Source organism: Castor canadensis, chromosome 8 (assembly GCF_047511655.1).
Source record: "Castor canadensis chromosome 8, mCasCan1.hap1v2, whole genome shotgun sequence".
NCBI classification, from domain to species: domain Eukaryota; kingdom Metazoa; phylum Chordata; class Mammalia; order Rodentia; family Castoridae; genus Castor; species Castor canadensis.
Window position 1 is genome coordinate 15,645,425 of NC_133393.1, and position 17,366 is coordinate 15,662,790.

The window sequence follows — 17,366 nt, forward strand, 5'->3', positions numbered from 1 at the left end:
CAGCTCCTTGCATGGCATGAAGGCTCTCCCTGCAAAGTTCTTACTCATCTCGCCGGCCTTATCTACCTCCACTTGCCACATCAAAGCTGAGCTGTTTCCAGAATTTACTGTTCGGGTCTAGGCTTCTGGGACTTCACACCAGCTGCTTCCTCTGCTAGGAAGCCCTCTCCTACAGGCTGGCCTCCTGGATATCTTTATTTTAGGTTCACTAAGCTTAACATCTCTGCCATCTGTGACGTGTCCTTGGCACCTGCCAAGGTGGAGTTGTTCCCTTCCTTCTGGGTGCCCCACCTGACACTGTTCCGACATTATAGTGCCTATCGTTGAGCCGCACAGATGTGGTGACTTTTCCCTGATGAACTTTGGAGCACTGGAGCCTCTCAACCTTGCTCATGTGTTGTGTGACTTCAGGCAAATTGCTTTAGCCCTCTGAACCTCCACCTTAGCTGTAAAAGAAGAGTTTATTGTGTAGACCAACCGAAATAACTTGTGTCACATGTAGGGTATGTATAGAGAGATTGTGGAACCCAGGGCCAGACACACGTGAACCCTCAATAAAGATAGCTGGTGGTAACTGTCTGACTCGGCCTCTATACTAGCATGGCCCGTTAGAAATATCGCAAGAGCCACAAATGGAAGCCACAAGTTTAATTTTAAATTTTCTAGTAGTTCCATTAAAAATAAAAAGTGAAGCTAATTTCACTATATTCTTTTCAGTATGTGTTACTGAACTCCATGCTCCCCAACTATTATCATTTTAACACTTAATAGGAGCATTTTTCTTTACTACCCAATGAACTTTATTAACCTTTGTTTCAAATTTTATTCCCAGGCTTCTTCAGCTTAATTAGCTGCAAAGAATGAATTGTGTATAAGCAAAAATGGAAAAGAGCTGCAATGTCCACGGGGCTTGGGCTTAAAAATATTAGAGATCTAGATTTGATCAGATGTACAAACAAAAGAATTTTAAAAAGCCAGCATAAGATAAAATCACAGCTACCAGTAACTTCTTCAGGTTTTATCTTCGTCAGAAAGTGACTCAATTCCATTTGCCTCATTTTCTTAAAACCTGTTCAGAATTCTCCACAAGATCTACAACTTCACCATCATCCTCTCTAGCAACAAGTGGTGCTTTTTCCATCCCCAGGCTGTGTGGGCAGAGCTTCAGCCAGGATCCGTAGACTAGTCAGAATGTCTGCACCAGGCTGGTTTAAGATGCTGAGGAGCGTTTGTCCGCTGCTTTGTCTCCGCATGGTGTAGCAATGACAGTGTTTGCTGCCAGAGATGCTCTAACCTCAGGGTTTTTAAGGTAGAGCACTATTTCTTGGTTGGTAGACATAGTCACCTCTTCAATCCCAGAGATATTGTTTACCCCAAGTCCAAGGAGAACTGAAGCTTTGTGTTACCCACTGTCACTGTTCTATGAGCCTCTTCTTCCTGCAAGCAGATCCTTTCTCACCAGTGTGTGCTTGTGCCTGGAGTTTCCAAGTTTTTCTTGGTTCATGATTGCTTGTTTTGTTTCTTTCGTCTTGTCAGAGTGGAAATGAGGCCAAGAGTGGGGCTAGGGTTGGTGTTTAGAGTGTTTTAGGCAGACCAGCTGAGATTAGGTGCACACACATGGAGATCCAAGATGGCAACCAGAGCTACTATAGATCTTTTATTTTATTTTTTCTTCTGTCTTTTTGCTAGTTTTAATTAGTATACATTAATGTACAAGGAGGTTTCATTGTGATAATTCCATGATGTATACAGTGTACTTTGGACAGTTCATCCCCTCTGCTGTATTCTTTTCACCCCTCCTTTTCAAACAGTGTTTGATGGGTTTCATTATGCTATCTTCATATACATACACACATACATACATACATACATATATGTATAGATAGATAGATATAGATCCTTTTCACCCCCAGTACTCTTTCCTTTCCCCTCTCACTGATCCTCCCCAGACAGTGCCCCTTTTACACTCATGTCTCATTATTATTATTCTAATATAAACTTTAAAATGAGATATTTTTACTTCTTTAAAAAGTGTGTCTTTGAAATCCACTATCTTACTGTGTCAGCACATCTCATTTCAGACTAGCCACGTTTCAAGTGCTCCATGGTCAGATAAAACCAATAGCTACTGTACTGGTCACTGCAGGGCTCGGTTCAAGAAATTCTGTGAATGTCTTGAGGATGGATGTGGAGTCTGATGTTTGTCTGCATCATTGAATGCATAGCAGTATAGTAGGGTTTAATAAGATTTAAGGTCAGGGTCATGTCACTAAGCAGATTATCAAGGGGAATACTTTATAGACAGCCACCAGTTGCAGTAACAGATCAGGAGGACCAGGCAGTGACTGAACATAAAGGCCTGCCTTACAGTGACAGGGCCAGGATGAAGGAGGAACAGCAAGTTAAAAGCTCAGAATTGGAAAGGCCGAGAGCTTGGCCTTGATGCTGGTGGCTATCATTCTTCAAATTAATCTCTTTTTAAATTAGGGGATAGCAACATTACCCATTGGTGGAATGTGTGGCCTTGTTTTTGGTAGACCACTATGAGAAAATCACTTGACCAGGCTGAGCTCAGTGAGTGTTTATAAAAACATACTGTGTTTGAGTTCTAGTTCTATACCAATGAACTACAAAACCTTGGGAAACTCACTTAAGCTCACTGAAATTCAGCTTTTGCATGTGGGAACTGCAGAGAATAGCAATTGAATCTACCCCATGGGGCTGCCTGGAGGAGACCAGGCATTGTGATCATGTCTTAAGGAGGTCATGTGATTCTGACATTGCTCTCAGTAATTCCTGCCCTCTCATATTCCCCCTACTTCTGTGTTCCCTCCCAGTGGGTATGAGGGAACCTCATTACTTGATTTTAACAAATAGAATATGGCAAAGTGATGGGACATCACTCTTATAAGTAGATTACAAAATACCATGACTTCCATCTTGCTAGCACAGGCTGTCTCTCTCCTGAACTTGAAGTGAGCAGCCATGTTAGGTGATGTTCTGTGAAGAGGCACACATGGTAAGGAACCATGGGATTCTTCATCACAAGCTCATGAGAATTCCAGGAGGAAGCAAAGTCTCAGTTCACCAGTTGTAGAGGAAGTAAATTCTACCGGTTGTTCTGTGAGTGGGTTTGGAAGTGCGTTCTTCCCAGTGGAGATTGGAGATGAGACCACAGCCTTGGGAGAGCCAGAAGACCCAGCCAACCTGTGCCTGGAAACACAGAGGCTGTGCAATAATAGATGCATATTGTTTGAAGCTGTGAAATACTGGGGGCTATTTGTTTGCAGCAGTGGATAACTAATACATGCATATAAGAATTTGAAACAATATAGAAGGTTCTCAGTAAATTGAAATGTTATGTTTGCCAGTGGTACCAGAAAGTTCTGCTATTGGTAAGGGGTCTTGTTCTATACTAGACAAAGACCCTAGGCAGGCTATGCATAGATAGCCCTGACAAGCAGCTAGGATTAAATCAGACTGACTTGAGTAGTATCATATTTCTTAAAAACATTCTAGCTCATTCTTTTGTCCTGGAGTCAGCTTTTGCCTGCTCACCCCTGACTTGGTTTCTGCACCATCCCACCATGTTGTACTTCTAACCAGTACCAATGTATTCACACTGTGAGGTCCCTCGGGCCTGTCCTGGGATGAAGAGTCGATCTGGGTGCCCAGAACAGTGACAGATTTGAGAATAATTATCATCGGCTGATAGGTCAGAGAAAGCTATTTTGTTCCTTTTTTTTTTTTTTCCAGAATGTGGTTGTTCTTGGAGAGAAAAACTAATAGGAAGAATTCATGCATAATGGAGCTAAGCATCTGTGATTGTGAACCATAATCAATTGTGAAATCCAATCGATTATAATGTGCCTTATCTGGGAAACAAATGTATTAACCAAAGCGGGGTGGTCTAGGCATTGTCTGGAAGAAGGGAACCCCCAAGGAGGAGTGATTTGTCAGTGTTGTTCCAGTGCTGTCCAGAGCAAGGGGCCTGTCTGGCTGTCAGGGATATCTGCTCTGCTTGACAGGTGGGCTTAAGAGGAGAGGAAGCGCTAGGCAATCATAGCTCACTGACAGGCGTGGATAAGATCATCCTGTAGTGCTCTGGCACTGAAGTCCTTACCACAAGAGCAATAATCCCTTTCCCATGCACATGGCCTCCCACCAATGAACCTGAGCTCTGATTTGTTCAGAAGTCACAGTTCTCCCTGAAACAAATGAACTGATTGGTTTTCTGGGTCATTCATCAGTTACTTGAGAGTTTGTATGGCCGGGGTCAGTCTTTGACCTCTAGAGTACTGGTCAAATAGAGCTGCTGCCTTTCATGGTGGGAAGCCCCAGACCTCACCACCTCCTTTTCACCCTCTTGCTCTTCGTCTTTCCCTCCCTGCCTCTTTCTATTTCTCCTTTTTCCACATTCCATCCCACCCACTTATACACACAATCATACATACACACTCAATGCCTCTTGTAGGACTCATGGTACAGCATTTTGGTTAAAATAGTGGATTCTGGGGCTGAAGGGTGTGAATCCTGCTTCTCTCACTTAGTAGCTATGGTCTCTTGGGAAAGTTATTTTAAGCTCTCAGTGATGCATTTGTAAAATGAGGATAAGAACACTGGCCTCATAAGGCTGATATAGGATTAAATAGCTTGGGACAGTGTGTGGTGCTGTCACTGTTCATTCAGTGCTAGTTAAACAAGTCTTGAGTGCTTGTCACAGGCTAGGGCCATCCTAGGGCTGGTGATGGATGGCCTAGAGCTACAGGGCAAGTTAGCAAGAGAGGGAGTCAGAGACACCCACACCCATCTCAAAGCATGTCCCAACAAGATGTGGGCTTACTGCAAGAGTTGGTGTCCTCTGGGGTCATGGGTCTCAGTGCTTTGTATTTTCTCACTGACATGGAAGTCACTGACATGAAGGTGCAGCATGAGGACCCAGGGATCTTGGTGTACAAAGGGCCCAACAGGGGGACAAACTACGAGGAAGAGTGAGGGGCATGGGGTGAGTTTTGCTGGTGTTTCTGGGCTTGCCTTCCTTGGGCTGTAAGTGGGGACTTCACATTCTGTGCTGGTCAGTGGATAATTATGCTCTGTGAGGAGGCCTTCTTTCCTGGTTTCTGCTCATGATGTCCTCCCAAGTAAACAGGTGGCTGTGTTGGTGGGATGTGAATGCCACATGACACTGATGAATCTGTGTAGGCTTTGGGACTGACAGGGGTCTGACCACGAGGCTGGCACTGCCCAGAGAGACCCTGATGCCATTACCAAGAAAGAACGTGAAAATAAGATTGCTTGCTTAGAGTTATGGGAAGGGAGCTATAAATCTCACCACCCCACTCTCCTGGGACTCCTATTCCCGGTGCCTCGAGTCTCCTCTCAGCAAACTTTGGTATGCTGCCTGAATCTGTCCTCCTGAGAACGATGTCATATTTTATAGTTCTGTTTTGTCAAACACATGAATTCCATGTCTTTGCTAATGGGTAGTATATTTTTAAGCAATTAAAAAAATTAATTTCTTTTGGAATAGTTGATGTGTTGGCATGCATAAAATTCAGAGAATGTTAAAGGACAAGCCCTAAATGTCTCTCCCATCCTTCTCCCTTTCCACCTAATTTCTCTTCTCAGCAGCAATAGCATTACTGGTTTTTCATGCGATAGTAGGATTTTTAGATAAAGGGACCAGGAATTATAAGATTTATATTGATTCAACAGTTATTTGTTAGGTACCAATCATGTTTTGGGGGTGAGGTATGAAGACCAATTGGGAGTGGTCTCAGCCCTTTGAGACCCACAGCTCGGTGGGGGCAAGGGGGCGTCTCCAGGTCAGACAACAATTATGATAACCTAGAGCTTTTGACTAGAAGTGCATGTGAGCTATAGGGGTGGAGACAGAAAAATCACCTAGCAATGGAGGCAGAAAACGGTCAGACTTCACCTTCAGGACTTCCAACCAGGATGAGCTGTTATAAAATTCAGGGTCTGAGAGCTGGGGCATGGCTCAAGTGGTAGAGTGCTTGCCTAGAAAGTGCAAGGCTCTGAGTTCAAACCCCAGTACCATCAAAAAAAAGTTTAGGGGATGAAGATGTAACTCAGTGTGAGAATACTTGTCTAGCATGCACAAGGCCCTGGGTTCAGTCCCTAGAAGCACAAAATAAAAAAATACAATATAATTCAATTCACTTTTGGTTGGTGAATTTTTTTTTATTCTTTCTTTGGTCTTACACAGTTGAAGTCTACTTTGGACCATCTGTCAGATTTTTAAAAAACAGCTTGATTAAGAGAGATAATTCATTTACCACACAACTTACTATCTAAGAGCATACAACCAAATGGTTTTTAGTATAGTCATAGAGTTGTACAATCATCACTACAAACAATTTTAGGACATTTTTATTACCCCAAAAGAAACCACATACCTGTTAACCATTATCCATCAATCTTTCGACCCACCCAGCCCTAGGCAACCACTAATCTGCCTTCTGTCTCTATGGACTTGCCTATTCTGGAAGTTTCACATAAATATAACCATACAATATGTGGTCTTTTGTGTTCAACATCTTTCACTTAGTATACTGCTTTTCAAGGTACATTCATGTTCTAGCTTGTATCAGTATTCACTTCTTTTTATGATTGAATAATATTCCATTGCATGGATATACACATTTTATTTACTCGTTTATCAGTTAATGAACAGTGGGTAGTTCCTAGGTTTTGGCTGTTGTGACTTCAGTTGTCACAAGCATTCATGTGTAACTTTTTTTCTTTTGGCAGTACTGGGATTTGAACTCAGGTCCTTTTTTTGCCTTAGTTATTTTTCTTATAGGGTCTACCAGGCAGCCCTGCCAGCTTTTCCCTCTACTGCTCCCCTGGTACTTGAATGAGCAAAAGACACAGCACAGCAACAACAGAATGTCCAATTATGTTTGCATCACAGAGAAATAATAGATAATTTTGAAGAACAAGAATGTCCAAATAGTTTTGAAGTGTAAGGATGCCCCAGATTTGGGACATAGTTTTCTCTGAAATTCAATGTAACCCATGCTGTCGAATCCTGCTCTCTAATCCAAGCTTTGAGGCCACAGACTCACCGAGTTCTAGGCAGATGGATGCTTCATGATTTAAACCATACTATGGAATTTTGAAATTTTAAATATGTCTTTTCTACTGGTCCTCTCCCTGCCCCTCCCATCATGCATCTCTGTTTGGTCCCCTTTAAAAGAGCATTTACAGTTGGTCTATTCTGGGTCTCTTTAGGAAGAGCCGGCCTGAGCTTTCCAGTTAATGCTCTTCAAGATCCTGTGATCTGTTTTTTCAGGCTTTACCAACATGTCAGACCCCTTGCCCTCTGGCTCCCAGGAGCTCAAGAGGTGGTTTTGCGTGTAAGGAGGGATGTTGGCCATTATTGCAGCTTCTGGGACTCCAGGTCTTTTATCATAACAGGTCAAACATTTTGGCCAACATTTCCTTCAGAGCTCTTGGGTGGATGCCATCTGGTCAGCAGGATTTATTTACATCTAATTTGTCATTTAGGTCTAGGACATCTCATTTGTTCCCCACCATTTCAGCTAATATCCATGCCTTATCTGCTTCAGTAGACACTTTGAGAGATCAGAAACTTTCTTCTGTCCTCACAGATGGTTATCAATGATGGTTACAGGCTAGGCCTGTGTTAACTGCCATGGAGCAAAGCAAAGTTATAGAAGATGTGACTCCTACCACCAAAGAGCTCATACTATGTCAAGAGAGGTGGTTAGTTAAGGAGGCTTTCATCTGCAAGTAAAAAAACTAACTCAAAGCAGATTAAAAAAATAAGAGTTCATATACAATTAATAGTCTGGGATGGATGAACCAGGCCCCATAGGACCATTTTAAATAATTAGCTTCTCACCTTTGTGCTTGCCAAATGATCACAAAGTGGCTGTTGCAGCTTCAAGCCAAGTTTTGAGTCACAAACAAAAAGGAAAGGTTGGTTACCAGTTGTTTCTTTTGTTGGGAAAAGTCAGTTTTTCCAAAAGCACCATCTTCTCCCATAAGACTCTGGCTATACTGACAGCAAAGGAAGGTGGGAAGATGAGTATGCAGGTGTCCTCACCTCTTTGGTGGCAGTAGATGGGCTGGGAATGAGTGTTGGGTTAGAATGTGCCTCAGAAGAGAAGCCATAAACAGGCAAAAGTCACCGATAACCTAAGGCAGATTCAACGCCAAAGTTGAAGCATGGGTTCAGGTTCAGTAGGTCCTTTATTCCCCTCGTTTCCTTCTTTCCTGAGGTTCAGTAGGAAGAAAGTTCCTCACAAACTGGTAGTAAGCAAGGGACAAGGAAGGTTGGATGAGAATTAGGTATCACTGGGCCAAGAGAATGCAAGGCTTTGGGCATGATGGTTAGATGACTCTAAGTGGGGACATGTAGCTGTCTTGCAGTGCTACAGCCTGAATGTCTGTATATGCATTAAACCCCCCAAATACATGCATTGAAACTAACCATCATGATGATACCTAAAGGCAGAGCATTTGGGAGGTGATTAGGTGATGGCGGGGTGAAGTCTTCATGAATGAGCTTAGTGCCATTGTGAAAGGAACTTGGTGGAGCCTATTTGCCTCTTCTGTCATACAAAGATGCAGGAAGAAGATGCTACCTGTATGTGACAAGACCTCACTAGACACTGAATCTGCAGATGCCTTGGATCTAGGACTTTCCAGCTTCCAGAGCTATGAGCAATAAATTTCTGTTGTTTACAAGTTATCCAGCCTAAGGTGTTTTATTGTTGTTGTCCCATTAGCACAAGGTAGTGAGCATGGACTGGTGGGTTCATGTGGAGGAGAAATGGATCCAAAGCACTACTTTCAGGTCAGTTTTCTAGCAGTTGCATTTTTGCCTTTGTCAGAAGCTGCAGCTTGCCTTACATACTAGAAGAAGAGTTATCCCTGTGTGGGGAGCAAGTGCCCAGGGAGACTGGCTTTAGACACATTGTGCTGCCCAGCACCAGGTTCCTGGGCTCTTCCAATCTTCTCAGGCATGCTTTTGACCTGCTCATGTGAAGGGCCATTTGGGTACCAACTCTAGATTCCATCTACTTGGTGCTTGTTTCAGGAGCCCTCTCTTCTGCCTTTCATCAATCTCTTCTTTCCACTTTTAGAGTGATTCCATTGCCATGATCCACTTTGGGTTGTTGTTCTTTAAGTTCAAGTGTTGACAATGACATTCCTTCCTAGACTTGACAAAATTGCTCATTAACCACCTTGTTCATGCTCGGCTGGCTCTTGACAACTGGTATACTTAAGTTCCTAATCTTGGTTACCACCTTGGTCCCACCCTCTAATTGAACTTGGCCAAGCCACTCCCATTTGTTCAGTCCTTAGCTAAAGATTTGAAGGTCAAGCAAAACATCTGTTTTTTTTTTTTTTTTAATTCAGGGCCTTGTGTATGTTAGACAAGTGCCCCCAAACATCTGTACTTTATCTTAGTAGATATAAAGTAGTCATTGAAAGCAGTGGTTAGAAGAGTCCAGGTGAGGAGAAAGAGTCATCTTTTAAAGCTCTCTTTGACAGTGGTATTTAGAAGGAATTGGGGAGGCCGAGAGGAGCAGACTAGCCAGGTGACTGCTGCAGTGGCCTACCCAGATTTGGGCAGGCAGAAGGTCCTGGTGTAAGAAGAATAAGAAAGTGTGTATCAGTAGTACTTGCAACGTGATCAGTTTTCTTTGGGAAGAGAGAAAGCAGCTTAAAAGGAAGCCAGTGTTTCTAGAAGAACCGTCATCAGGAAGAGCAGGCCAAGCTCCCTTGGACTAAGTTTTACTTGTTTGTCTGCTTTGTTTTTGAGACCATGTACTTGGATTTGGCAAGCCTCCTTTGGGAGTGGGCTTCTAAGGGATAAGCCTGACGGGCAATGGAGCCATGGCCTGGGAGGTGAGGAAAGGTCCTGCAGAGATGAAGGTTTGAAGGTAAGAACTGGAACAGGGAGAAAGGGAGGCTGGGAAGGAGCAAGTGCTGTGTGGAGTTGGCAGAGAAAGGAAGCTGGAGAAGGAACTGCCTGCAAGCTGGACAGGGGAGTGGGTGAGAACGGAGTTTCAAACAGGAGGCAAGACCAGCCATGGCAAGCCCCAGGCATCTTTCTCTGCAGGGTGAAGCAGTCCATCCTTTTGCTGGGTCCTTGTCATTTCTAAGGACATCGTTTCCATTTCTGGCACATACAAAAATATTTTTGATTAGTTTTTTTAATACTATTCTACTATCTGAGTCTGTAGCAGGACAAGTTTAAGGTAGAAAGACTGGGTTTAAAAGCCTATCATTCAACTGCATTCCACGGATGTACTAGTTTTTATTATAAAGAGAAGTGTTTGTGCAGAATGTTCTTCTCACCAGTTTTCCCCCTTAGGGTGCTTATTCTTATTTTTGGAATCAGATCCTTGCAAAATGCTTCTCCAGTAAATTTTGACCTAAGCTGTCTCTGATTTTCATCTGCCTGTCATATCAAGTGAGCTCCCCATCCTCTCTTGACTGTTTCTCAGTTATGGAAAGACTTTCTTTTTAAAACGAAATGAAGACAGAGCATTGTGTGAGGCTTGTTAGCCAGGCAGCGCTGTTAACATCTGGTTGTCTTGTACATCTTTTTTTTTTTTTTTACTTCTTGTTATGCATTTTCCCTGGGCTTCCTGAAATGCTAGTGAACACCTACCTCTTCAGTATTCTTATGGACTTTTTTTTTTTTTTTTTTTACATCTTTCTATTCTTAGCTCATTCTTATATTTTCCTAGTTCTTATGTCAAAGCCTCAGTTACCTTATTATGGATTTCTTTTCTTTCCTCTCAGATTGTTGGAGTTAATTTTGTGTTATAATGTTAACAACAGCTAACATTTGTACAATGCCTTACAATTTACGAAGCCTGACACCTACACTTTCTTATTTTATCTTCCTGGCAATTTTGTGGAGCCATTTAGGTACAATTGTCCTTATTTTACCAATAAGGCTGTTGAAGACTCAGCTGGTAATAGAGGAGCCTGGGTGACTTAAGAGTTTCTACTACTGTCTATTTTTTTTTTAATAGTAAAATTCTTTTTTTTCCTCCAAAAAAAAAAAGGAAGAAGGCCATACAGGATCTTTTAAGGAAGCTACAGGAAAGAATAAAGAAGGAAATGTAAGCAACTGCTCATTCCACTTTCAGTAACTACAACCATGAGCAGTTGGCGATATTTCTTTCCATATTTCTATAAATTGTAGGTATTTTATATAATTAGAAAGTAAGTACATCTTGATGTTGGGCCCTGAGTTTTTAGTGTAGCATTATCGCGAGCGTTTCCTCATGCTATTCAACTGTACATATGTGCCATTTAGGGAAGGGGATATGCTCTGAGAAATGTGTCGCCAGGTGAGTTCGAGTTCATCCTGTGTGAACAATGTCACATTGCACCTGCGCAGACTAAGATAGCCTTGACATCACGAGGCCGTATAGTCTTACGGGACCACATTGGATGGGCTGTCCCCTGTTGACTGCAATGTTGTTATGCTGTGCACGACCGTATTCCAGATTCTTTTCCCACAGATCAGTATATCAGAATTTATGTGACCACTCCCCTCTCCATGGATATTTAAGTTGTTTCTTCTTCTGGCTTATATAAAACACTTTGATTACTATCTTTATACCATAAGCATTTGTTAGAATCTGTGTCCTAGTTATCCTATTCTTATAAGGATGAGGATGAGGTATATATATATTTCATTAATATACCAGCTTTTATTCTAACAAGAAGTATTTCTGTCTATCATTACACACCCCTGTCACTACTGAATATTCTGTTTTGACTAATTGCTAATATTATAGATGAAAAACAAAATTCCCTTGTTTTCTTTTGTATATTTCATTGCTTGTGAGACAGAACTTTGCCCCTTTTTTGTTCATTTGTATTTCTTCCAATAATCTTACTTTTGTGTTCTTTGCTTGATAGTCTATGGTACTTTCAGTTTTGTTACTGATTTTTAAAAAAGAATTTTATTGTACTTTTGAATTGGTATACATTTATAAGATGAGGGGGTTTCATTATGATAATTTCATACATGTATACAGTCTGCTTTGAACAAGTTCACTCCCTCTGTTATATTTCCATTCCCCCCTTTTAAAACAGTATTTGGTGGGTTTCATTGCTACTGATTTTTAAGGTTGTAAATGAGTTAAATGCGTCCCAAGTCCACATGCACCCCCATGCATTTATGCTGCCCACCCTACTATGAAAATCACCCCTGGAAGGGGTTTCAGCCCACTATTGCAGGAGAAACAATTACCTGAATCAACTTATTCAAAAGTATAAGTGGCTTATCCTTCATCTCTCCCCCACTAGTCCTCCTAGAGCCTAATACCTGGCACATGATAAGTAGAGTTATACATGGGTACTGATATGTTATAGATACTTGTTGAATGAATAAATCCCCGTGGTTCCAAGAGATTAAATAGGATTAGGATGGGGATAGAGACAGGAAGCGCTGGTGAGATAGATTTCAAATCAATACCATCTCTGCAATAGACAGTCGCTCAAAGACAGAATGAGCTACAACAAGCAGTACTGAGTTCCCAGCACAGGGATATTCTGGTTTTAGAGGAATTCTACCTCATTTTAGGGACTGAGATTACTTCACTTTCCTTTCTGCCCATGAACTTGACTTCAAATGTTTCACAAAGTTCTTTCTTGGGTACATTGCCCTGGGTTGGGAATGGCAAGCGTATTTTATTACAGGTGCCACTTCCTGTGTGTTTATGGTGGTTGCCTAAAGGCTGGCTGAGTAATGTGCACTGCTGTATCTCCTGGTTTAGCAGAGAAGCACACACACAACAGGGTAGCCATGTTTTTCACTGGTGCTGAAGTAGAGAGGTCAGTATCTTTGTTGTTTTTGTCTTAGGGAATCCCTAAGACAATCTTGCTGATTGCTGATTCTTCCTGAATCTGCTTGCTCATCTTATGACCCTTGATCTTGGATTTTGAGTCAAATTCTTATTCTCTACCCCCTTAGATTTGAAAGTTGCAAATCATTCTTGCAACATGCTGAGTTCCTGACTGGCTCTACTTCCTGGGACCCTATCAAGAAACAGCTTGCACAAGAATGCGTGTGGACCTGGGTGATTTGGGGAACCCCCCCAGCTTCATTGAGATACAATTCACATGCCATAAAATTCATCATATAAAGTGTACAGTTCAGTATTTAAAAATAGATTCACAGTTGTACAACCATGGCCATAGCATTCACTGCCTTTCTCCCAGACTGGTCCCTTTTCCCCTTAGTCGAGCCTCAGCAACACACATCTACTTTGTCTCTAGAGAGTTGCCTCTTTTGGAATGGAATTATATAACATGTGGCCTTTTGTGACTGGCTTCTCCACTTTGCATGTTTTCAAGTGTTTCATGTTATAGCAAGTACTCCATTCCTTCTTATTGCTGAATGATGACATTCCATTTTATTGCACTTATGTTTTACTTATCATTTCATCCATTGGTGAACATTTGGGCTCTTTCTAATTTCTAGCTGTTAAGAATAATGTGGTGTGACCATTCTCATATGGGCATGTGTTTCCTTTTCTCTTGGGTAGTAATTCTATGTTCAACTTTTTGAACTTGGGTAGTATTTTCATGTTTAACTCTCTGGAGAATTACCATACTGTTTTTCAAAGAGCTGCATTGCTTTTCAGCATTTTGTGAGGGTTCCAATTTCTCCGCCTCTTCTCTGATACTCGTTATTATTTGTCTTTCTGATTACAGTCGTCAGTAGGTGTGAAGTGCTTTCTCTTTGGGGTTCTGATTTGTGTGTCCCCGATATCTAATGACGCTCAGCATCTTTCCAGGAGTTTGTATATCTTTTATATATTCATTTATTTTTGAGAAAATGTCTATTTAGATATTTTCCCCCATTTTAAAATTGGGTTATTTGTCTTTTTATTTTTGCGTTATAAGACAGTTAAAAATATTCTGGATAAAATATTTATCAAATAATATGAGTTCCAGAACTTTTTTCCTGTGGTTTAAATTTTTTTTTTTCAGGGCTGCAGATTGAATGCAGAGCCTTATTCTACCACTTGAGCCATGCTTTGACCACCATGTTTTTTTTTTTTTTTTCCTCCTCTTTGTTTCTTGATACTATCCTAAAGGATAAAGGCACAAATTTAAAAAAAATTTTTAAGATGTTTAATATAATATTCACATTTTCTTTGCCTTTGGTATCCTGTCTAGGAAATTATTGCCTTGTTCCAGGTCATAAAGATTTATATCTGTGTTTTCTTTTAGGATTTTAATATTTTTAACACTTACCCTTAGATCTTTGATCCATTTGAGCTAGTTTTTGTACACAGTGTGAGGTAGTGTTTTCAATTCATACTTTGTGCTTGGTTATCCGGTTATCCCAGACCAATTTGGTAAAAAGGCTTGTCTTTTTCTCACTGAATTGTCTCAGCCCCCTTGTTAAAAATCAAGTGATATAGTGAGGATTTATTTCTGGACCCTCAATATTTTAACTTTATTCCCACATTCTTTTTTTCTTTCTTTCTTTTTTTTTTTTTTGATGGTACCAGGGCTTGATCTCAGGGCCTTCACCTTGATCCACTCTACCAGCCCTATTGTTGTGAAGGGTGTTTCAAAATAGGGTCTGTGAACTATTTGCCCGGGCTGGCATTGAACGGTGATCCTCCTGATCTCTGCCTCCTGAGTAGCTAGGATTACAGGTGTGAGCCACCAGTGCCTGGCTATCCCCATATCTTTGAATTCTTGAGTTTTCTTCACAGAACCCTATTGGGCCACCTTAGAGAATGTGTTATTTAATGTATCTTTAAGGTTTGTTCTACCCAAACCTGGATGGAGTTCATAGTAGACAGATGGATGCTTACCTGATAAAGCTTTGGAATGCTTTTGTCTGCAAGTAATAGAACTCTGGAATAAAATTAGGCGAAGAAATATGTAAACTTAATCATTTTTTATATTAGGAAATCTGGATACTTGTAGCTCTATACCCCAGTTTTGTTGGTCTGGAGTTCGTTCTTTAGAAACTGTGTTGATTGGACTTCAGTCAGTATCTCTGGACTTTTCCTTGTGTTGCAAGATGACTGCCATCGCTCCAGGAATCAAGGCCTCATACAATAGCACCCCAGGCAAGCAGGAAGGACATCCTCCCAGATTTCTATTTTAGTAAGATGGAAATTATTCCAATGGGTCATCCTCCTACCTTACATGGTCTGTATTGGGAGACACAGTTAACTCTTAACCATAGAAAGTTTGGAAAAGTAAAATATCAAGCATTGTACACTTTAAGAAATTAGACAAGGATGGGGAGCAAAGAAAGGATGGGAAAGACAACTTCTGTTTCCCCCTCCCCTGTGTCTTGGTGGGGGCTGAAGGAGTTGGTGTGTATGCTGGGAGGAAGTGAGTGGAGAGATTCTACAGGGATGAGAGCTGGTCCTCCTTAGAGTCAATTATATATATATACATATATTCTAAATAAATGGGAAAGGTTAGTGATGTATGGAAAGAAATTGTACTAAACCAGAGGGCATGGAAGAAAACTTGGTAAGAACACAAAATCTGGGTGGTTCAGAGGTGGGGGGAGAAGTGAATAGACTCAGGGTATTGAAACCTGAGAACCAAGAGCAAAACCTGGTGAAACTCAACTGGCATTGAGGCCAGGTTTCCTGAGTTGGTGGGCAGAGGGCATGAGGAGATGGGCCTGACTTAAGGACCCAGGATTAAAGCACACCATTTGTTTGTGGCACAGTGTCAGGCAGCTGGCACAGATACCTGGGGCTGTCTTCTGCTTTGTCCCAAGATCTCACCATTTATCCCAGGAGCATGGTTGACACCTGTGAAAGAGAGAGGATAGTTCTGAGCCAGACAGATGGGTTCTCAGTGCAGCACAAGGTCATGCCCTGCCTCACAGATCTGAGACAGGGGAAGCTAAGGTCCTCTCCAGGGGTAATGCTCATCATTGTCATAATCATACCTGTAATGTTTATTCTTGTCAGAACCACCAACAATTATTGAGCACTTCCTATGTGCCAGGCACAATTCTGATGTTTCCTCCCATGTTATTCAAGCTTTTGACAACTTAGTTGAGAAGACACCTTCATTATCATCCTCATTTCACACCTGATAAAGTGGAGTTGCTGAGAGGTCAATGAACTTGCTCAAGGTCTCCCACAGAAAGGACATGGGGGCCAGGCATTCAAACTCAGATGTCTGATGCCGAAGTTCAGGGCTGTGCAGTACTGTGTTCAAACTTCCAGCACTTTTTGTCTGTGAAGATTTTTGTCTGTGAAGATTTTTGTCTATTTGTCTGAGCAGGTGGGATGTGTTGATGCCAGAGAGGTGTGCTGACCCTATGCTCCGTGGTCTTGCCCCCCATGTGCCTCAGTTCCACATACATGGACTGAGATGGTCACCTGATATTCTGTAGGTCCTACTGGCCTGGAGATGCATGAACAGTTAGTTGTCTGGAAGGCAGAACAGCCATGGCTGATACTTGGTAGAAGTTAAACTCTCTCTGGCTCTTAAATCTTGGCTTTGCTGAATTTTCACAGATACAGTGACAAAGAGCATCCAATAAAAGCTCTGAGACATCTCAAATACTGTTGACAGGAGCACAGAGGAATCCCTGTGGGAGGACCGGAAAAGAGGAAGGGTCAGGATGTGATGGAACTGGAACCAACATGTATCTCTTCCGATTCCTCCTCCTCAGGAGAGGGGGTGTGAGCAGACCAGTCCATTATACCTGTATTGACTGCATTGATTTCTGCTGCTTTGATGAGGAAGACCTTCCGCAGGAGATGCAAATTGTCTTGGGACCTGCAAATCCTGCCAGCTCAGCCCTGGCATTCAGAGTAGAGCAACTGGTGTTGCTTTAGGTTTTAGAGTGAAGAAGAAAAAAATCCCAGGGCTGTGGGGTGGGAAGACCTGCCCTTGTGATCTTGACTTTGGGAATTTTTCACTAGTATGGACCTCAGCTTCCAGTCTGTGGGGACGGGGTGTCACAAAAGCCCCCTCTAGGACCATGCTGCTGCGAATCAGGCTGCTAGCTCTACCACTAACCTCTGCAAGTTACTTAACTTCTGTAGCCTCAGCTTCCATCTCTGAGAAATGGAGCTAATGGTAGTGCTTAACTCCTGAAAACCCTGTGAGGAGTAAATGAGTGTCTCAACACACCATAGGTAGCATAGCACCTGGTTCATGGCGAATGCTATAAAAATGTCACCTCGCTGATGTTTCCTTACAGACTGTAAGCTTCCTAAAGGCAGGATCTTGACTACCTGCTATCACAGAGTGCCCACAAGGTGTGGTCTGTACTGGAGCCTCAACATATGTTTATCAAATAAATACTGAGTAAATGAGAGTTTGCAAGCTAG

General features: G+C 42.0%; 1 pseudogene; it reads right to left on the reverse strand.

Moving 5' to 3' along the window:
• Positions 1-1,054: 1,054 nt before the first annotated feature.
• On the reverse strand, positions 1,055-3,705 carry LOC109697675 (transcription factor BTF3 pseudogene; annotated as a pseudogene).
• Positions 3,706-17,366: the final 13,661 nt, after the last annotated feature.